General features: G+C 38.3%; 1 non-coding gene across 1 annotated transcript; it reads left to right on the forward strand.

Moving 5' to 3' along the window:
- Window positions 1-14,877: 14,877 nt before the first annotated feature.
- LOC130958326 (small nucleolar RNA R71) lies at window positions 14,878-14,985 on the forward strand. Its single transcript, XR_009077454.1, has one exon. It is a non-coding gene; the product is annotated as a small nucleolar RNA R71 (small nucleolar RNA).
- Window positions 14,986-17,424: the final 2,439 nt, after the last annotated feature.

Here is a 17,424-nt window from a genome sequence, read left to right on the forward strand (position 1 = left end):
TATTTTTATTTTTTTAGATAATTAGATTTTAAATTAATTAGGATTAGTTATAAATAGAGGAGACTTCTCTTCTATTCAGAGGACATCACATTAGATTAGAGGGATTCCATTAGGGAATTCTATACAAATTTACATTCTACATTCCATGAGCAACTAAACCTCCACTGTTAAGGTTAGGAGCTCTGTCTATTTGTATGGATTGATTTTATTACTTTTTCTAATTTAATTTATGTTTTGGATTTATATTTAAGAATTATTTTCGTTCTTTCTGTTATGAATTTGGGTGGAACGGAAGTATGACCCTCTTTCTATTTGAATTCTTGTATAACTTGGAAAAGCTCTATACTTGAACAACAGCTTGAAAATATATTCTCCTAAATTTTAATTATTTGGATTTAATGGGATACGTGACATATAATCCCCTTATTTTTGGGTAATTAGAGTTTTTGTGGCATGAAAACTGAAAATTGATTTTTACCCTCTAATTGGAATTAATTGACCAAGGAATTGGCAGTTAATGAATTTTAGAGGAGACTAGGAAGGTCTAAGGAATTAGGGTCTAGTCACATATAGTTTGCCATAAATTAAATCCTACATAATTAAAATAGTTAGTATGAAAAGTTAATCCAGAAAAATAGATAACTTTGAAGCCTTAACTGTTTATCCATATTTTATTCCCAATTTATTTAATTGTTTATACTTTTGATATTTTGAATTCGAACTTAAACCTTTTAAATATCTCAAAACCAATTTCTGCTTGCCTAACTAACCCAATCAATCAATCATTGTTGCTTGATCCATCAATCCTCGTGGGATCGACCCTTACTCACGTAAGGTATTACTTGGTACGACCCGGTGCACTTGCCGGTTAGTAAGTGTGGGTTATAAAATACCGCATCACACAACAACAAGGCAAGCTGGATCCAAGAGCAAGAAAGTGTTTGCATCTTAGATTCAGGGAGGGCACAAAAGGATACCTTCTCTTTGATTTGCAAACTCGAGAGATTTTCCTATCTCAAGATGTCTAATTTCATGAGAATTATTTTCCTTACTGTCACTCCAATAATGCCAATAATGATAATTTTTTAGCTTTCCTTCATTCATCTCATGTTGCATCTCATCCCTTTAATTACGAATTTCTGGAAGGGAATCAGATACAGGTTTTAAACACTGATGATGCAGCTACTTAACCAAGCTTGCATCACCCAAATCTCAGCCATCAGGAAGATAATGCTTCCTCTAATTTAAATAAAACTGATAAAATTCTCTCCTATCCTGAAATTCATAATCATTTGGAAACCACATCTGCATCACATGAAGGGTTTTCCACTCATAATTCTGCTGCTCTGCCTGAATCCTCCATTATGCCTGAAGTTGCTGATGTAAGGAGATCAACTAGTCAAACTAAACCACCTGCATACTTGTAGGACTATGAGTGTCAAACCATCAATACTATTTCACCCTCATCGCAGCTCACTGCTCAAAGGTATCCTCTCTCCAATGCCTTGTCTTATACTAGGCTTTCTCCCATGCATTTTGTATTTTCTGTTGCTATTCAAAATTTAGAGCCCAGAACCTATGAGGATGCAATCACTCAAACTTGTTGGCAAGAGGCAATAAGAGCTTAACTAACTACCTTGGAAGAAAACAAAATATAGAAGCTAACTGAAGAGCGGATAATTTATACGCTTTTTGGCATTATTTTTAGGTAGTTTTTAGTAGGATCTAGCTACTTTTAGGGATGTTTTTATTAGTTTTTATGCAAAATTCATATTTCTGGACTTTACTATGAGTTCGTGTATTTTTCTGTGATTTCAGGTATTTTCTGGATGAAAGTGAGGGACCTGAGCAAAAATCTGATAGGAGGCTGACAAAGGACTGCTAATGCTGTTAGATTCTGACCTCCCTGCACTCAAAATAGATTTTCTGGAGCTACAGAACTTCAAATGGTGTGCTCTCAATGACGTTGGAAAGTAGACATCCAGAGCTTTCCAGAAATATATAATAGTCAATACTTTGTTCGAGTTTAAACGACGCAAAATGGCGTTCAACGCCGTTCCATGCTGCATTCTAGAGAAAAATGCCAGAAACACGTCACGAACCAGAGTTAAACACCAAAAACACGTTACAACTTGGCGTTTAACTCCAAGAGAAGCCTCTGCACGTGTAAAGCTCAAGCTCAGCCCAAGCACACACCAAAGTGGGCCTCGGAAGTGGATTTCTGCACTTTGACTTATTTCTGTAAACCCTAGTAGCTAGTCTAGTATAAATAGAACATTTTACTATTGTATTAGACATCTTTCGATTGATCTTTAATCAGTGTATGCGATTTTAGACCTTCAAGGGGGCTGGCCATTCGGCCATGCCTGGACCATCACTTGTGTATTTTCAACGGTGGAGTTTCTACACACCATAGATTAAGAGTGTGGAGCTCTGCTGTACCTCACGTTTTAATGCAATTACTACTATTTTTCATTCAATTCAACTTATTCTTGTTCTAAGATATTCGTTGCACTTCAACATGATGGATGTGATGATCCGTGACACTCATCATCATCCATCCTTATGAACGCGTGACTGACAACCACTTCTGTTCTACCTTAGACCGAGTGCATATCTCTTGGGTTCCTTAATCAGAATTTTCGTGGTATAAGCTAAAACCCTTTGGCGGTCATTCTTGAGAATCCAGAAAGTCTAAACCTTGTCTGTGGTATTCCGAGTAGGATTCAGGGATTGAATGACTGTGACGAGCTTCAAACTCGCGATTGTTGGGCGTGGTGACAGACGCAAAAGAATCAATGGATTCTATTCCGACATGATCGAGAACCGACAGATGATTAGCCGTGCTGTGACAAGAGCATTTGGACCATTTTCACTGGGAGAATGGGATGTAGTCATTGACAACGGTGATGCCCTACATACATCTTGCCATGGAAGGGAGTAAGAAGGATTGGATGAAAGCAGCAGGAAAGCAGAGATCCAGAAGAAACACAGCATCTCCATACACTTATCTGAAATTTCTACCAATGATTTACATAAGTATCTCTATTTTATTTTATGCTTTATTTATTATTAATTTTGAAACTCCATAACCATTTATAATACGCCTAACTGAGATTTACAAGATGACCATAGCTTGCTTCATATCAACAATCTCTGTGGGATCGACCCTTACTCACGTAAGGTTTATTACTTGGACGACCTAGTGCACTTGCTGGTTAGTTGTGCAAAGTTGTGACAAAGTGTGATTCACGTTTGAGAGCGCTACCAAGTTTTTGGTGCCATTGTTGATGATCACAATTTCGTGCACCAAGTTTTTACTTCTATTTTCGAAAAATTATTCTAAATTTTTAAGAATGAATTCTAGTGTTTCATGAAGCATGTTGAAGCTTAGCTGGCTGTAAAGCCATGTCTAATTCAATTGGATTGAGGCTTCCCCTTATCAGTATATGAAGTTGGATGAAGTATCAGCTGTTGTATGTCTGATTTGTAGGCTAAAGCTTGGCTGGCCATTGGCCATGTCTAGTGTTTTGGACAGAAGCTTTCACAAAAAGCTTGGCTGGCTATTAAGCCATGTCTAATTCCTGGATCGGAGCTTTAGACTAACATTGCAAAGATTCCTGAAATTCTTATTAAAAATTTTAAATTTCTTATTTTATTTTTCCTATATGTTGTCGAAAAAAATAAAATAAAATACAAAAAAATCAATAAAATCATAAAAACCAAAAATATTTTGTATTTCTTGTTTGAGTCTTGTGTCATGTTTTAAGTTTGGTGTCAATTGCATGTTCATCTTTTTCTTGCATTTTTCAAAAATTCATGCATTGTAATTTTCATGATCTTCAAGTTGTTCTTGATGAATTTTCTTGTTTGATCTTCATATTTTATTGTTTTGTGTTGTATGGTGTTTTTCATATACATTTTTGCATTCATAGTCTCTAAGCATTGAAAATTTCTAAGTTTGGTGTCTTGCATATTTTTCTTTTCTTAAAAATTTTTCAAAAATAAGTCTTGATGTTTATCTTGATCTTCAAAGTGTTCTTGGTGTTCATCTTGACATTCATAGTGTTCTTGCATGCATCATTGGTTTTGATCCAAAATTTTCATGTTTTAGGTCATTTTTGTGTTTTTCTCTCTCATCATTAAAAATTCAAAAAAATAAAAAATATCTTTTCCTTATTTTGCTCATAATTTTCGAAAATTTGAGTTGACTTAGTCAAAAATTTTTTAAAACTTAGTTATTTCTTATAAGTCAAGTCCAATTTTCAATTTTAAAAATCTTATCTTTTCAAAATCTTTTTCAAAAATCAAATCTTTTTTATTTTTTTATTATTTTCAAAAATTTTTAAAATTTATTCTCTAAATCTTTTTCTTATCTTTATTTCAAAATTTCGAAAACTTTACTAACAATTAATGTGATTGATTCAAAAATTTGAAGTTTGTTACTTTCTTGTTAAGAAAGGTTCAATCTTTAAATTCTAGAGTCATATCTTTTAGTTTCTTGTTAGTCAAGTAATCAATTTTAATTTTAAAAATCAAATCTTTTCCAAAATATCTTTTTCAATCATATCTTTTCAAAATATATTTTTCAAATCATATCTTTTTCAAAATTAATTTCAAAAATCTTTTCTAACTTCTTATCTTTTAAAAATTGATTTTCAAACCTTTTTCAACTAACTAATTGACTTTTTGTTTGTTTCTTATCTTTTTCAAAACCATCTGACTACTTTTTCCTCTCTAATTTTCGAAAATTCCTCACTCTTTTTAAAAATTCTTTTAATTAACTAATTATTTCAAATTCTAATTTTGATTTTATTCCTTCTCTTAGTTTTCGAATTTTAACTTTAATTTAAAATAAAAACAAAAATATTTTTTCTTTTATTTTGAGTTAATATTCGAAAACCCCTCTTTCTCATCTCTTTCTATTTATTCATTTATTTACTAACACTTCTCTTCATCTCAAGAATTTGAACTCACTCTTCCCCCTTGTGTTTGGATTCTTACTTTTTCCTTCTTCTATTCTTTTATTCTTCTACTAACATAAAGGAATCTCTCTACTGTGGTAAAGAGGATCCCTATTATTATTATTTTCTGTTCCCTTCTTTTTCATATTAGCAGGAGCAAGGACAAGAATATTCTTGTTGAAGCAGACTTTGAAACCTGAAAGGACTATGAAGAGGAAACTAAGAGAAGCTAAATTACAACAATCCAGAGACAACCTTATAGAAATTTTCGAAAAGGAAGAGGAGATTGCAGCCGAAAATAATAATGTAAGGATGATGCTTGGTGATTATACTACACCTACTTCCAAATTTGATGGAAGAAGCACCTCAATCCCTGCCATTGGAGCAAATAATTTTGAGCTGAAGCCTCAACTAGTTGCTCTAATGCAACAGAACTACAAGTTCCATGGACTTCCATCAGAAGATCCCTATCAGTTTTTAACTGAATTCTTGCAGATCTGTGAGACTGTTAAGACTAATGGAGTAGATCTTGAAGTCTACAGGCTCATGTTTTTCCCTTTTCCTGTAAGAGATAGAGCTAGAACATGGTTGGACTCACAACCTAGAGATAGCCTGGACTCTTGCGATAAGCTGGTCACAGCCTTCTTGGCTAAGTTCTTTCCTCCTCAAAAGCTGAGAAAGCTTATAGTGGATGTTCAGACCTTCAAACAAAAAGATGGTGAATCCCTCTATGAAGCTTGGGAAAGATACAAACAGATGACCAAAAGGTGTCCTTCTGACATGCTTTCAGAGTGCACCATTTTGGATATATTCTATTATGGTCTATCAGAGTTCTCTAAGATGTCACTGGACCATTCTGCAGGTGGATCCATTCACCTAAAGAAAACACCTGCAGAAGCTCAAGAACTTATTGACATGGTTGCAAATAACTAATTCATGTACACTTCTGAGAGGAATTCTGTGAATAATGGGACGCCTCAAAGGAAGGGAGTTCTTGAAATTGATGCTCTGAATGCCATAGTGGCTCAGAATAAAATGTTGACTCAGCAAGTCAACATGATTTCTCAAAGTCTGAATGGATGGCAAAATGCATCCAACAGTACTAAAGAGGCATCTTCTGAAGAAGAAGCTTATGATCTAGAGAACCTTGCAATGGCAGAGGTAAATTACATGGGTGAACCCTATGGGAACACCTATAATTCCTCACGGAGAAATCATCCAAATTTCTCATGGAAGGATCAACAAAAGCCTCAACAAGACTTTAATAATGGTGGAAGAAACAGGCTCAGCAATAGCAAGCCTTTTCCATTATCTTCTCAGCAACAGATAGAGAATTCTGAGCAGAAATCCTCTAGCTTAGCAAATATAGTTTCTGATCTGTCTAAGGCCACTTTAAGTTTCATGAGTGAAACAAGGTCCTCCTCCATTAGAAATTTGGGGGCACAAGTGGGCCAGCTGAGTAAGAAAATCACTGAAACTCCTCCTAGTACTCTTCCAAGCAATACTAAAAAGAATCCAAAAAGAGAGTGCAAGGCTATTGACATAATCAAAATGGCCGAACCTAGATAGGAAGGGGAAGACGTGAATCCCAATGAAGAAGACCTCATGGGACGTCTCCCAGACAAGAAGGAGTTCCCTATTGAGGACCTAAAGGAATTTGAGGCTCATATAGAGACCATAGAGATTCCATTAAACCTCCTTTTGCCATTCATGAACTCTGAGAATTATTCTTCCTCTGAAGAGGATGAAGATGTAACTAGAGAGCAAGTTGCTCAATATCTAGGAGCCATCATGAAGCTGAATGCCAGGTTGTTTGGTAATGAGACTTGGAAAGGTGAACCTCCCTTGCTCATTAGTGAACTAGATACGTGGGTTCAGCAAACTTTACCTCAAAAGAAACAAGATCCTGGCAAATTCTTAATACCATGTACCATGGGCACCATGATCTTTGAGAAGGCTCTGTGTGACCTGGGGTCAGGTATAAATCTTATGCCACTCTCTGTAATGGAGAAGCTGGGAATCTTTGAGGTACAGGCTGCCACATTCTCATTACAGATGGCAGACAAGTCATTAAGACAAGCTTATCGATTGGTAGAGGACGTATTAGTAAAGGTTAAAGGCCTTTACATCCCTGCTGATTTCATAATCTTAGACACTAGGAAGGAAGAGGATGAATGCATTATCCTTGGAAGACCCTTCCTAGCCACAGCAGGAGCTGTGATTGATGTAGAGGAGAGCTAGTCCTTCAATTGAATGGGGACTACTTGGTGTTTAAAGCTCAAGGATCTTCCTCTGCAACCATGGAGAGGACGCATGAAAAGCTTCTCTCAATACAGAGTCAAACAGAGCCCCCACAATCAAACTCTAAGTTTGGTGTTGGGAGGCCATAACCAAACTTTAAGTTTGGTGTTGAACCCCCACATTCAAACTCTAAGTTTGGTGTTGGGAGGTCCCAACAATGCTCTGAGGATTTGTGAGGCTCTAATGAGAGCTCACTGTCAAGCTATTGACATTAAAGAAGCGCTAATTGGGAGGCAACTTAATTTTTATTTGTAATTTTATTTTTATTTTTATTTTTTCTTTTATGTTTTATTAGGTTCATGATCATGTGGAGTCACAAAATAAATATTAAGATTAAAAACAGAATCAAAAACAGCAGAAGAAATAGCACACCCTGGAGGAAGAGCTTACTGGCGTTTGAACGTCAGTTTGGAGCATCTGGCTGGCGTTAAACACCAGAACAGAGCACGAATCTGACGTTGAACGCCATAAATAAGCAACAATCTGGCATTTAAATGCTAGGATTACACCCTAAGGAGAGCTGGCATTAAATGCAGAAACAAGCATGGAACTGGCGTTCAACGCCAGAAACATGCTGCAGACTGGCGCTGAACGCCCAAAAGAAGCATAGAACTAGCGTTTAATGCCAGAAACAAGCATCAATCTGGAGTTAAACGCCAGGATTGCATGCAGAAGGCATTTTACACGCCTCATTGGTGCAGGGATGATAATCTTTGACACCTCAGGATCTGTGGACCCCACAGGATCCCTACCTACCTCAATTTACCTTCTCTCTTCTTCACACAATCCAATAACACTCTTCCCCAAAAACCCTTCACCAATCACCTCAATCTCTCTTCCCCATCACCTCTTCACCACTCACATCCATCCACTCTTCCCTATAAATCCCACCTACCTTCAAAATTCAAAATCCCTTTCCCACCCAAACCCACCCAATATGGCCGAACCTTAACCCCTCTCCCTCCACTATATAAACCCCTCTATCCTTCTTCATTTTCACACAACACAACCATCTCTTCTCCCCCTTGGCCGAATACACACCTCTCTCCCTCTCCTACATTTTTTTTCTTCTTCTTCTCTTCTTTCTTCTCTTGCTCGAGGGCAAGCAATATTCTAAGTTTGGTGTGGTAAAAGCATAGCTTTTTTTGTTTTTTTATAACCACTTATGGCACCTAAGGCCGGAGAAACCTCTAGAAAGGGAAAAGGGAAGACAAAAGCTTCCATCTCCGAGTCATGAGAGATGGAGAGATTCATCTCAAAGGTCCATTAAGACCACTTCTATGAAGTTGTGGCCAAGAAGAAGGTGATCCCTGAGGTCCCTTTCAAGCTCAAGAAAAATGAGTATCCGGAGATCCGACATGAGATCCAAAGAAGAGGTTGGAAAGTTCTGACCAACCCCATTCAACAAGTCGGAATCCTAATGGTTCAAAAGTTCTATGCCAATGCATGGATCACTAGGAACCATGATCAAAGTATGAACCCGAATCCAAAGAATTATCTTACAATGGTTCGGGGGAAATACTTAGATTTCAATCCGGAAAATATGAGGTTGGCATTCAACTTGCCTATGATGCAAGAAGATGCACGCCCCTACACTAGAAGGGTTAACTATGATCAAAGGTTGGACCAAGTCCTTACAGACATATGTGTGGAAGGAGCTCAATGGAAAAGAGACTCAAAAGGCAAGACAGTTTAATTAAGAAGACTGGACCTAAAGCCTATGGCTAGAGGATGGTTAGAGTTCATCCAACGCTCCATCATCCCCACTAGCAACCGATCCGAAGTTACTGTGGATTGGGCCATCATGATCCATAGCATCATGATTGGAGAGGAAGTAGAAGTTCATGAAGTCATCTCTCTAGAACTCTACAAAATAGCCGAAAAGTCCTCCACCATAGCAAGGCTAGCTTTTCCTCATCTTATTTGCCATCTATGCTACTCAGCTGGAGTTATCATAGAAGGAGACATTCTCATTGAAGAGGATAAGCCCATCACTAAGAAGAGGATGGAACAAACAAGAGAGCCCATTCATGGATCTCAAGAGACACATGAGGAAGCTCATCATCAAGAAATCCCTGAGATGCCTCAAGGGATGCATTTTCCTCCAAACAACTATTGGGAATAACTCAACACTTCTCTAGAAGACTTGAGTTATAACATGGACCAACTAAGGATGGAACACCAAGAGCACTCCATCATTCTCCACGAGATTAGAGAAGATCGAAGAGCAATGAGGGAGGAGCAACAAAGGCAAGGAAGAGACATAGAAGAGTGGTGCACGAAATTGTGATCACTACTTTTCAAAACATAAACAATCCCTAGTAATGGCTCCAAAGACTTGGTGCTCAATACCATGGCATAAACACAACTTCGCACAACTAACCAGCAAGTGCACTGGGTCGTCCAAGTAATAAACCTTACGCGAGTAAGGGTCGATCCCACGGAGATTGGTGGTATGAAGCAAGCTATGGTCACCTTGTAAATCTCAGTCAGGCAGACTCAATTGGGTATAGATGATGAATAAAGCATAAAGATAAAGATAGAGATACTTATGTATATCATTGGTGTAAGAGCTTCAGACAAGCGTATGAAGATGCCTTCCCTTCCGTCTCTCTGCTTTCCTACTGTCTTCATCCAATCCTTCTTATTCCTTTCCATGGCAAGCTCGTGTAGGGTTTCACCGTTGTCAGTGGCTACCTCCCATCCTCTCATTGGAAATACGTCCCTGATGCTCTGTCAGAGCATAGGCTAACCATCTGTCGGTTCTCGGTCCGGCCGGAATAGAATCCAGTGATTCTTTTGCGTCTGTCACTAACGCCCCGCCTTTCGGAGTTTGAAGCACGTCACAGTCATTCAATCATTGAATCCTACTCAGAATACCACAGACAAGGTTAGACCTTCCGGATTCTCTTGAATGCCGCCATCAGTTCTTGCCTATACCACGAAGACTCCGATTAAAGAATCCAAGAGATATTCACTAAGCCTCATATGCTTGTAGAACAAGAATGGTTGTCAGTCACCTTGTTCATGAGTGAGAATGATGATGAGTGTCACAGATCATCACATCCATCAAGTTAAAGAACAAGTGATATCTTGGAACAAGAACAAGCGGAATTGAATAGAAGAACAATAGTAATTGCATTAATACTCGAGGTACAGCAGAGCTCCACACCTTAATCTATGGTGTGTAGAAACTCCACCGTTGAAAATACATAAGAACAAGGTCTAGGCATGGCCGTGAGGCCAGCCTCTCAAATGACATAGAACTAGATGTCCGAAGATGAAAAATACAATAGTAAAAGGTCCTATATATAGAGAACTAGTAGCCTAAGGTGTACAGAGATGAGTAAATGACATAAAAATCCACTTCCGGGCCCACTTGGTGTGTGCTTGGGCTGAGCAATGAAGCATTTTCGTGTAGAGACTCTTCTTGGAGTTAAACGCCAGCTTTTATGCCAGTTTGGGCGTTTAACTCCCATTTAGGTGCCAGTTCCGGCGTTTAACGCTGGGATTTCTGAGGGTGACTTTGAACGCCGGTTTGGGCCATCAAATCTTGGGCAAAGTATGGACTATCATATATTGCTGGAAAGCCCAGGATGTCTACTTTCCAACGCCGTTGAGAGCGCGCCAATTGGGCTTCTGTAGCTCCAGAAAATCCACTTCGAGTGCAGGGAGGTCAGAATCCAACAGCATCTGCAGTCCTTTTCAGTCTCTGAATCAGATTTTTGCTCAGATCCCTCAATTTCAGCCAGAAAATACCTGAAATCACAGAAAAACACACAAACTCATAGTAAAGTCCAGAAAAGTGAATTTTAACTAAAAACTAATAAAAATATAATAAAAACTCAACTAAAACTACTAAAAACATACTAAAAATAATGCCAAAAAGCGTACAAATTATCCGCTCATCACAACACCAAACTTAAATTGTTGCTTGTCCCCAAGCAACTGAAAATCAAATAGGATAAAAAGAAGAGAATATACTATAGACTCCAAACTATCAATGAAACTTAGCTCCAAATTAGATGAGCGGGACTAGTAGCTTTTTGCCTCCGAACAGTTTTGGCATCTCACTTTATCCCTTGAAATTCAGAATGATTGGCTTCTTTAGGAACTCAGAATCCAGATAGTGTTATTGATTCTCCTAGTTAGGTATGATGATTCTTGAACACAGCTACTTATTGAGTCTTGGCCGTGGCCCAAAGCACTCTGTCTTCCAGTATTACCACCGGATACATACATGCCACAGACACATAATTGGGTGAACCTTTTCAGATTGTGACTCAGCTTTGCTAGAGTCCCCAATTAGAGGTGTCCAGGGTTCTTAAGCACACTCTTTTTGTCTTGGATCACAACTTTATTTCTTTCTTTTTCTTTTCTTTTTCTTTCTCCCTTTTTTTTTCTTTTTCGTTTTTCTCTTTCTCTTTTTTTTTTTGTATTCACTGCTTTTTCTTGCTTCAAGAATCATTTTTATGATTTTTCAGATCCTCAGTAACATGTCTCCTTTTTCATCATTCTTTCAAGAGCCAACAACTTTAACATTCATGAACCACAAATTCAAAAGACATATGCACTGTTTAAGCATACATTCAGAAAACAAAAAGTATTGTCACCACATCAAACTAATTAAGCTAGTTTTAAAGATGAATTTGAAATCCTGTACTTCTTGTTCTTTTGTAATAAAAACAGTTTTCATTTTAAGAAAGGTGATGGATTCATATTCATAGCTTTAAGGCATAGACACTAAGACACTAATGGTCATAAGACACAAACATAGATAAACATAAGCATGAAAATTCGAAAAACCAAGAAAGTAAAGAACAAGGAGATTAAAGAACGGGTCCACCTTAGTGATGGCGGCTTGTTCTTCCTCTTGAAGGCCTTATGGAGTGCTTGAGCTCCTCAATGTCTCTTCCTTGTCTTTGTTGCTCCTCTCTCATGATTCTTTGATCTTCTCTAATTTCATGGAGGAGAATGGAGTGTTCTTGGTGCTCCACCCTTAGTTGTCCCATGTTGGAACTCAATTCTCCTAGGGAGGTGTTGATTTGCTCCCAATAGTCTTGTGGAGGAAAGTGCATCCCTTGAGGTATCTCAGGGATCTCTTGATGAGATGGGTCTCTTGTTTGCTCCATCCTTCTCTTAGTGATGGGCTTGAGGTCATGCCTTCTCAGTTGAACCGGCTTTGGATGCCATAAATGGTTATGGAAAAACAAAAAGCAATGCTTTTACCACACCAAACTTAAAAGGTTTGCTCGTCCTCGAGCAAAAGAAGAAAGAAGAGAGTAGAAGAAGAAAAAATGAGGAAGAAGGGAGTGGCTTTGTGTTTCGGCCATAGAGGGGGAGAAGTGGTGTTTAGGTGGTGTGAAAATGAAGGAGTGAAGAAGGGTTTATGGGGAAGAGGTATTGAGGTGATTGGTGAATGGGTGAAGAAGAAGAGAGAGTGTGGTGGGTTGGTGGGGATCCTGTGGGGTCCACAGATCCTGAGGTGTCAAGGAAAAGTCATCCCTGCACCAAATGGCACTCAAAATCACGTTTTGAGCCATTTCTGGCGTTAAACGCCGGGCTAGTGCCCATTCCTGGCGTTTAACGCCAGGTTCTTGCCCCTTCCTGGCATTTAACGCCAGTCTGGTGCCCCTTTCTGGCGTTAAACGCCCAGAATGGTGCCAGACTGGGCGTTAAACGCCCAACTGCTATCCTCACTGGCGTTTAAACGCCAGTGGGTTCTTCCTCCAGGGTGTGCTGTTTTTCTTCCTGTTTTTCATTCTGTTTTTGCTTTTTCAATTGATTTTGTGACTTCTCATGATCATCAACCTACAAAATAAGATAAAATAACAAAGGAAAATATATAAAATATAACATTGGGTTGCCTCCCAACAAGCGCTTCTTTAATGTCAGTAGCTTGACAGAGGGCTCTCATGGAGCCTCACAGATACTCAGAGCAATGTTGGAACCTCCCAACACCAAACTTAGAGTTTGAATGTGGGGGTTCAACACCAAACTTAGAGTTTGGTTGTGGCCTCCCAACACCAAACTTAGAGTTTGACTGTGGGGGCTCTGTTTGTCTCTGATTTGAGAAAAGCTCTTCATGCTTCTTCTCCATGGTGACAGAGGGATATCCTTGAGCCTTAAACACATAGGATTCTTCATTCACTTGAATGATCAGTTCACCTCCATCAACATCAATCACAGCCTTTGCTGTGGCTAGGAAGGGTCTGCCAAGGATGATGGATTCATCCATGCACTTCCCAGTCTCTAGGATTATGAAATCAGTAGGGATGTAATGGTCTTCAATCTTCACCAAAACATCCTCTACAAGTCCATAAGCTTGTTTTCTTGAGTTGTCTGCCATCTCTAGTGAGATTCTTGCAGCTTGTACCTTAAAGATCCCTAGCTTCTCCATTACAGAGAGAGGCATGAGGTTTACACTTGACCCTAAGTCACACAGAGCCTTCTTGAAGGTCATGGTGCCTATGGTACAAGGTATTGAAAACTTTCCAGGATCTTGTTTCTTTTGAGGTAATTTCTGCCTAGACAAGTCATCCAGTTCTTTGGTGAGCAAAGGAGGTTCATTCTCCCAAGTCTCATTTCCAAATAACTTGTCATTTAACTTCATGATTGCTCCAAGGTATTTAGCAACTTGCTCTTCAGTGACATACTCATCCTCTTCAGAGGAAGAATACTCATCAGAGCTCATGAAAGGCAGAAGTAAGTCCAATGGAATCTCTATGGTCTCATTTTGAGCCTTAGATTCCCATGGTTCCTCATTAGGGAACTCATTGGAGGTCAGTGCACGCCCATTGAGGTGTTTCTCAGTGGCGTCCTCTTCCTCTCCCTCCTCTCCAAATTCGGCCATGGTTATGGCTTTGCACTCTCCTTTTGGATTTTTTTCTGTATCACTTGGGAGAGTACTAGGAGGGAGTTCAGTAACTTTCTTGCTCAGCTGTCCCACTTGTGCTTCCAAATTCCTAATGGAAGACCTTGTTTCAGTCATGAAACTTTGAGTGGTTTTGATTAGATCAGAGACCATGGTTGCTAAGTCAGATTGGTTCTGCTTTGAATTCTCTGTCTGTTGCTGAGAAGATGAGGGAAAAGGCTTGCCATTGCTAAACCTGTTTCTTCCACCATTATTGTTATTGAAACCTTGTTGAGGTTTCTCTTGATTTTTCCATGAGAAATTTGGGTGATTTCTCCATGAAGAATTATAGGTGTTTCCATAGGGTTCTCCTAGGTAATTCACCTCTTCCATTGAAGGGTTCTCAGGATCATAGGCTTCTTCCTTAGATGAAGCATCCTTAGTACTGCTTGGTGCATTTTGCATTCCAGACAGACTTTGAGAAATCAAATTGACTTGTTGAGTCAATATCTTGTTCTGAGCCAGTATGGCATTCAGAGCATCAATCTCAAGAACTCTTTTCTTCTGACTTGTCCCATTGTTCACAGGATTTCTTTCAGAAGTGTACATGAATTGGTTATTTGCAACCATTTGAATTAGCTCTTGAGCTTCTGTAGGCGTCTTCTTCAGATGAAGAGATCCTCCAGCAGAGCTATCCAAAGACATCTTGGACAGTTCAGATAGACCATCATAGAGAATACCTATGTTGCTCCATTCAGAAAGCATGTCAGAGGGACATTTTCTGATTAATTGTTTGTATCTTTCCCAAGCTTCATAGAGGGATTCTCCATCCTTCTGTCTGAAGGTTTGGACTTCCACTCTAAGCTTACTCAATTTTTGAGGTGGAAAGAACTTTGCCAAGAAGGCATTGACTAGCTTTTCCCAAGAGTCCAGGCTTTCTTTAGGTTGTGAGTCCAACCATGTCCTAGCTCTGTCTCTTACAGCAAAAGGGATTAGCATAAGTCTATAGACCTCAGGGTCTACCCCATTAGTCTTGACAGTGTCACAAATTTGCAAGAACTCAGCTAAGAACTGATGAGGATCTTCCAATGGAAGTCCATGGAACTTGCAATTCTGTTGCATTAGAGAAACTAATTGAGGCTTAAGCTCAAAGTTGTTTGCTCCAATGGCAGGGATAGAGATGCTTCTCCCATAGAAGTCGGGAGTAGGTGCAGTAAAGTCACCCAGCACCTTCCTTGCATTGTTTGCATTGTTGTTGTTTTCGGCTGCCATGTCTTCTTCTTCTTTGAAGAATTCGGTTAGGTCCTCTACAGAGAGTTGTGCTTTTGCTTCTCTTAGTTTTTGCTTTAAGGTCCTTTCAGGTTCAGGGTCAGCTTCAACAAGAATGCCTTTGTCTTTGTTCCTGCTCATATGAAAGAGAAGAGAACAAGAAAATATGGAATCCTCTATGTTACAGTATAGAGATTCCTTTAGGTGTCAGAGGAAAAGAAAAGTAGAAGGCAGAAGTAGAAAATTCGAATTTATCAAGGAAGATGGAGTTCGAATTTTGCATTAAGGGATAGTGTTAGTCCATAAACAGAAGGATGTGAGAAGAAGGGAAGTAATTTTCGAAAATTAAGTAAAAGATTTTGAAAACATTTTGAAAAACACTAATTGATTTTCGAAAATAAAAGTGGGAAAGAAATTAGGTGATTTTTTTGAAAAAGATTTTGAAATTAGAAATAAAAAAGATTTGATTGAAAACTATTTTTTAAAAAGATGTGGTTAAGAAGATATGATTGGTTTTAAAAAGATGTAATTGAGAAGATATGATTTGAAAAACATTTTTAAAAAGATTTGATTTGAAAACAATTTGAAAAGATATGATTTTAAAAATTAATGACTTGCCTAACAAGAAAAGATATGATTCAAACATAAAACCTTCCTCAACAGAAAAGGCAAAAAATGTTCAATCAAATCATTAATTGTTAGTAAGTATCTTGAAAAAGGAAAGAAATTGATTTTGAAAACATTTGATTGAAAAGATATGATTTGAAAAAGATTTGATTTTGAAAAACTTTGAGAACTTAAAAAAAAAAAACTGATTTTGAAAACAAAATCTTCCCCCTTTGCCATCCTGGCGTTAAACGCCCAGAATGGTGCACATTCTGGCGTTTAACGCCCAAACTACTACCCTTTTGGGCGTTGAACGCCCAACCAGGCACCCTGGCTGGCGTTTAAATGCCAGTCTGTCTTCCTCACTGGGCATTTTTGAATGCCCAGCTTTTTCTGTGTGATTCCTCTGCAGTATGTTCTGAATCTTCAATTCTCTGTATTATTGACTTGAAAAGACACAAATAAAAAATATTTTTGGATTTTTAATAATGAGGAATAATCAAAATGCAACTAAAATCAAATAACAATGCATGCAAGACACCAAACTTAGCAGTTTGTATATATGGGAAACAAAAAAACACTCAAGTCAATAGAATTCAAAGATTAAAACAGGAAAATCATCAAGAACAACTTGAAGATTAATGAAGACGCATGCATGAATGCAGTAAGAACAGAAACATGCAATTGACACTAAACTTAAGATGAGACTCTAGACTCAAACAAGAAATATTTTTGGATTTTATGCTTTTGTAATTTTTTTTTTGTGCTTTTTCGAAAATTAAGTGAAAAGGAAAATAAAGGTATCAAAATTCTTAATGAGAATTCCAGGAATCATGCAATGTTAGTCTAAAGCTTTAGTCTAAAGGAATTAGACATGGCCGGCTAAGCTTCAGCAGGACATTGCATTCAAGAGCTAAATTGATGATGATCAATCAGCTTTGGTGATGATAAGAACATCACCTTGAAACACTAGAATTCATTCTTAAGAACTCTGAAAAAAAATACCTAATCTGAGCAACAAGATGAACCGTCAGTTGTCCATACACAGAACAATCCCCGGCAACGGCGCCAAAAACTTGGTGCACGAAATTGTGATCACTACTTTTCAAAACATAAACAATCCCTAGTAATGGCTCCAAAGACTTGGTGCTCAATACCATGGCATAAACACAACTTCGCACAACTAACCAGCAAGTGCACTGGGTTGTCCAAGTAATAAACCTTACGCGAGTAAGGGTCGATCCCACGGAGATTGGTGGTATGAAGCAAGCTATGGTCACCTTGTAAATCTCAGTCAGGCAGACTCAATTGGGTATAGATGATGAATAAAGCATAAAGATAAAGATAGAGATACTTATGTATATCATTGGTGTAAGAGCTTCAGACAAGCGTATGAAGATGCCTTCCCTTCCGTCTCTCTGCTTTCCTACT

This window comes from Arachis stenosperma, chromosome 10 (assembly GCF_014773155.1).
Source record: "Arachis stenosperma cultivar V10309 chromosome 10, arast.V10309.gnm1.PFL2, whole genome shotgun sequence".
NCBI lineage: Eukaryota > Viridiplantae > Streptophyta > Magnoliopsida > Fabales > Fabaceae > Arachis > Arachis stenosperma.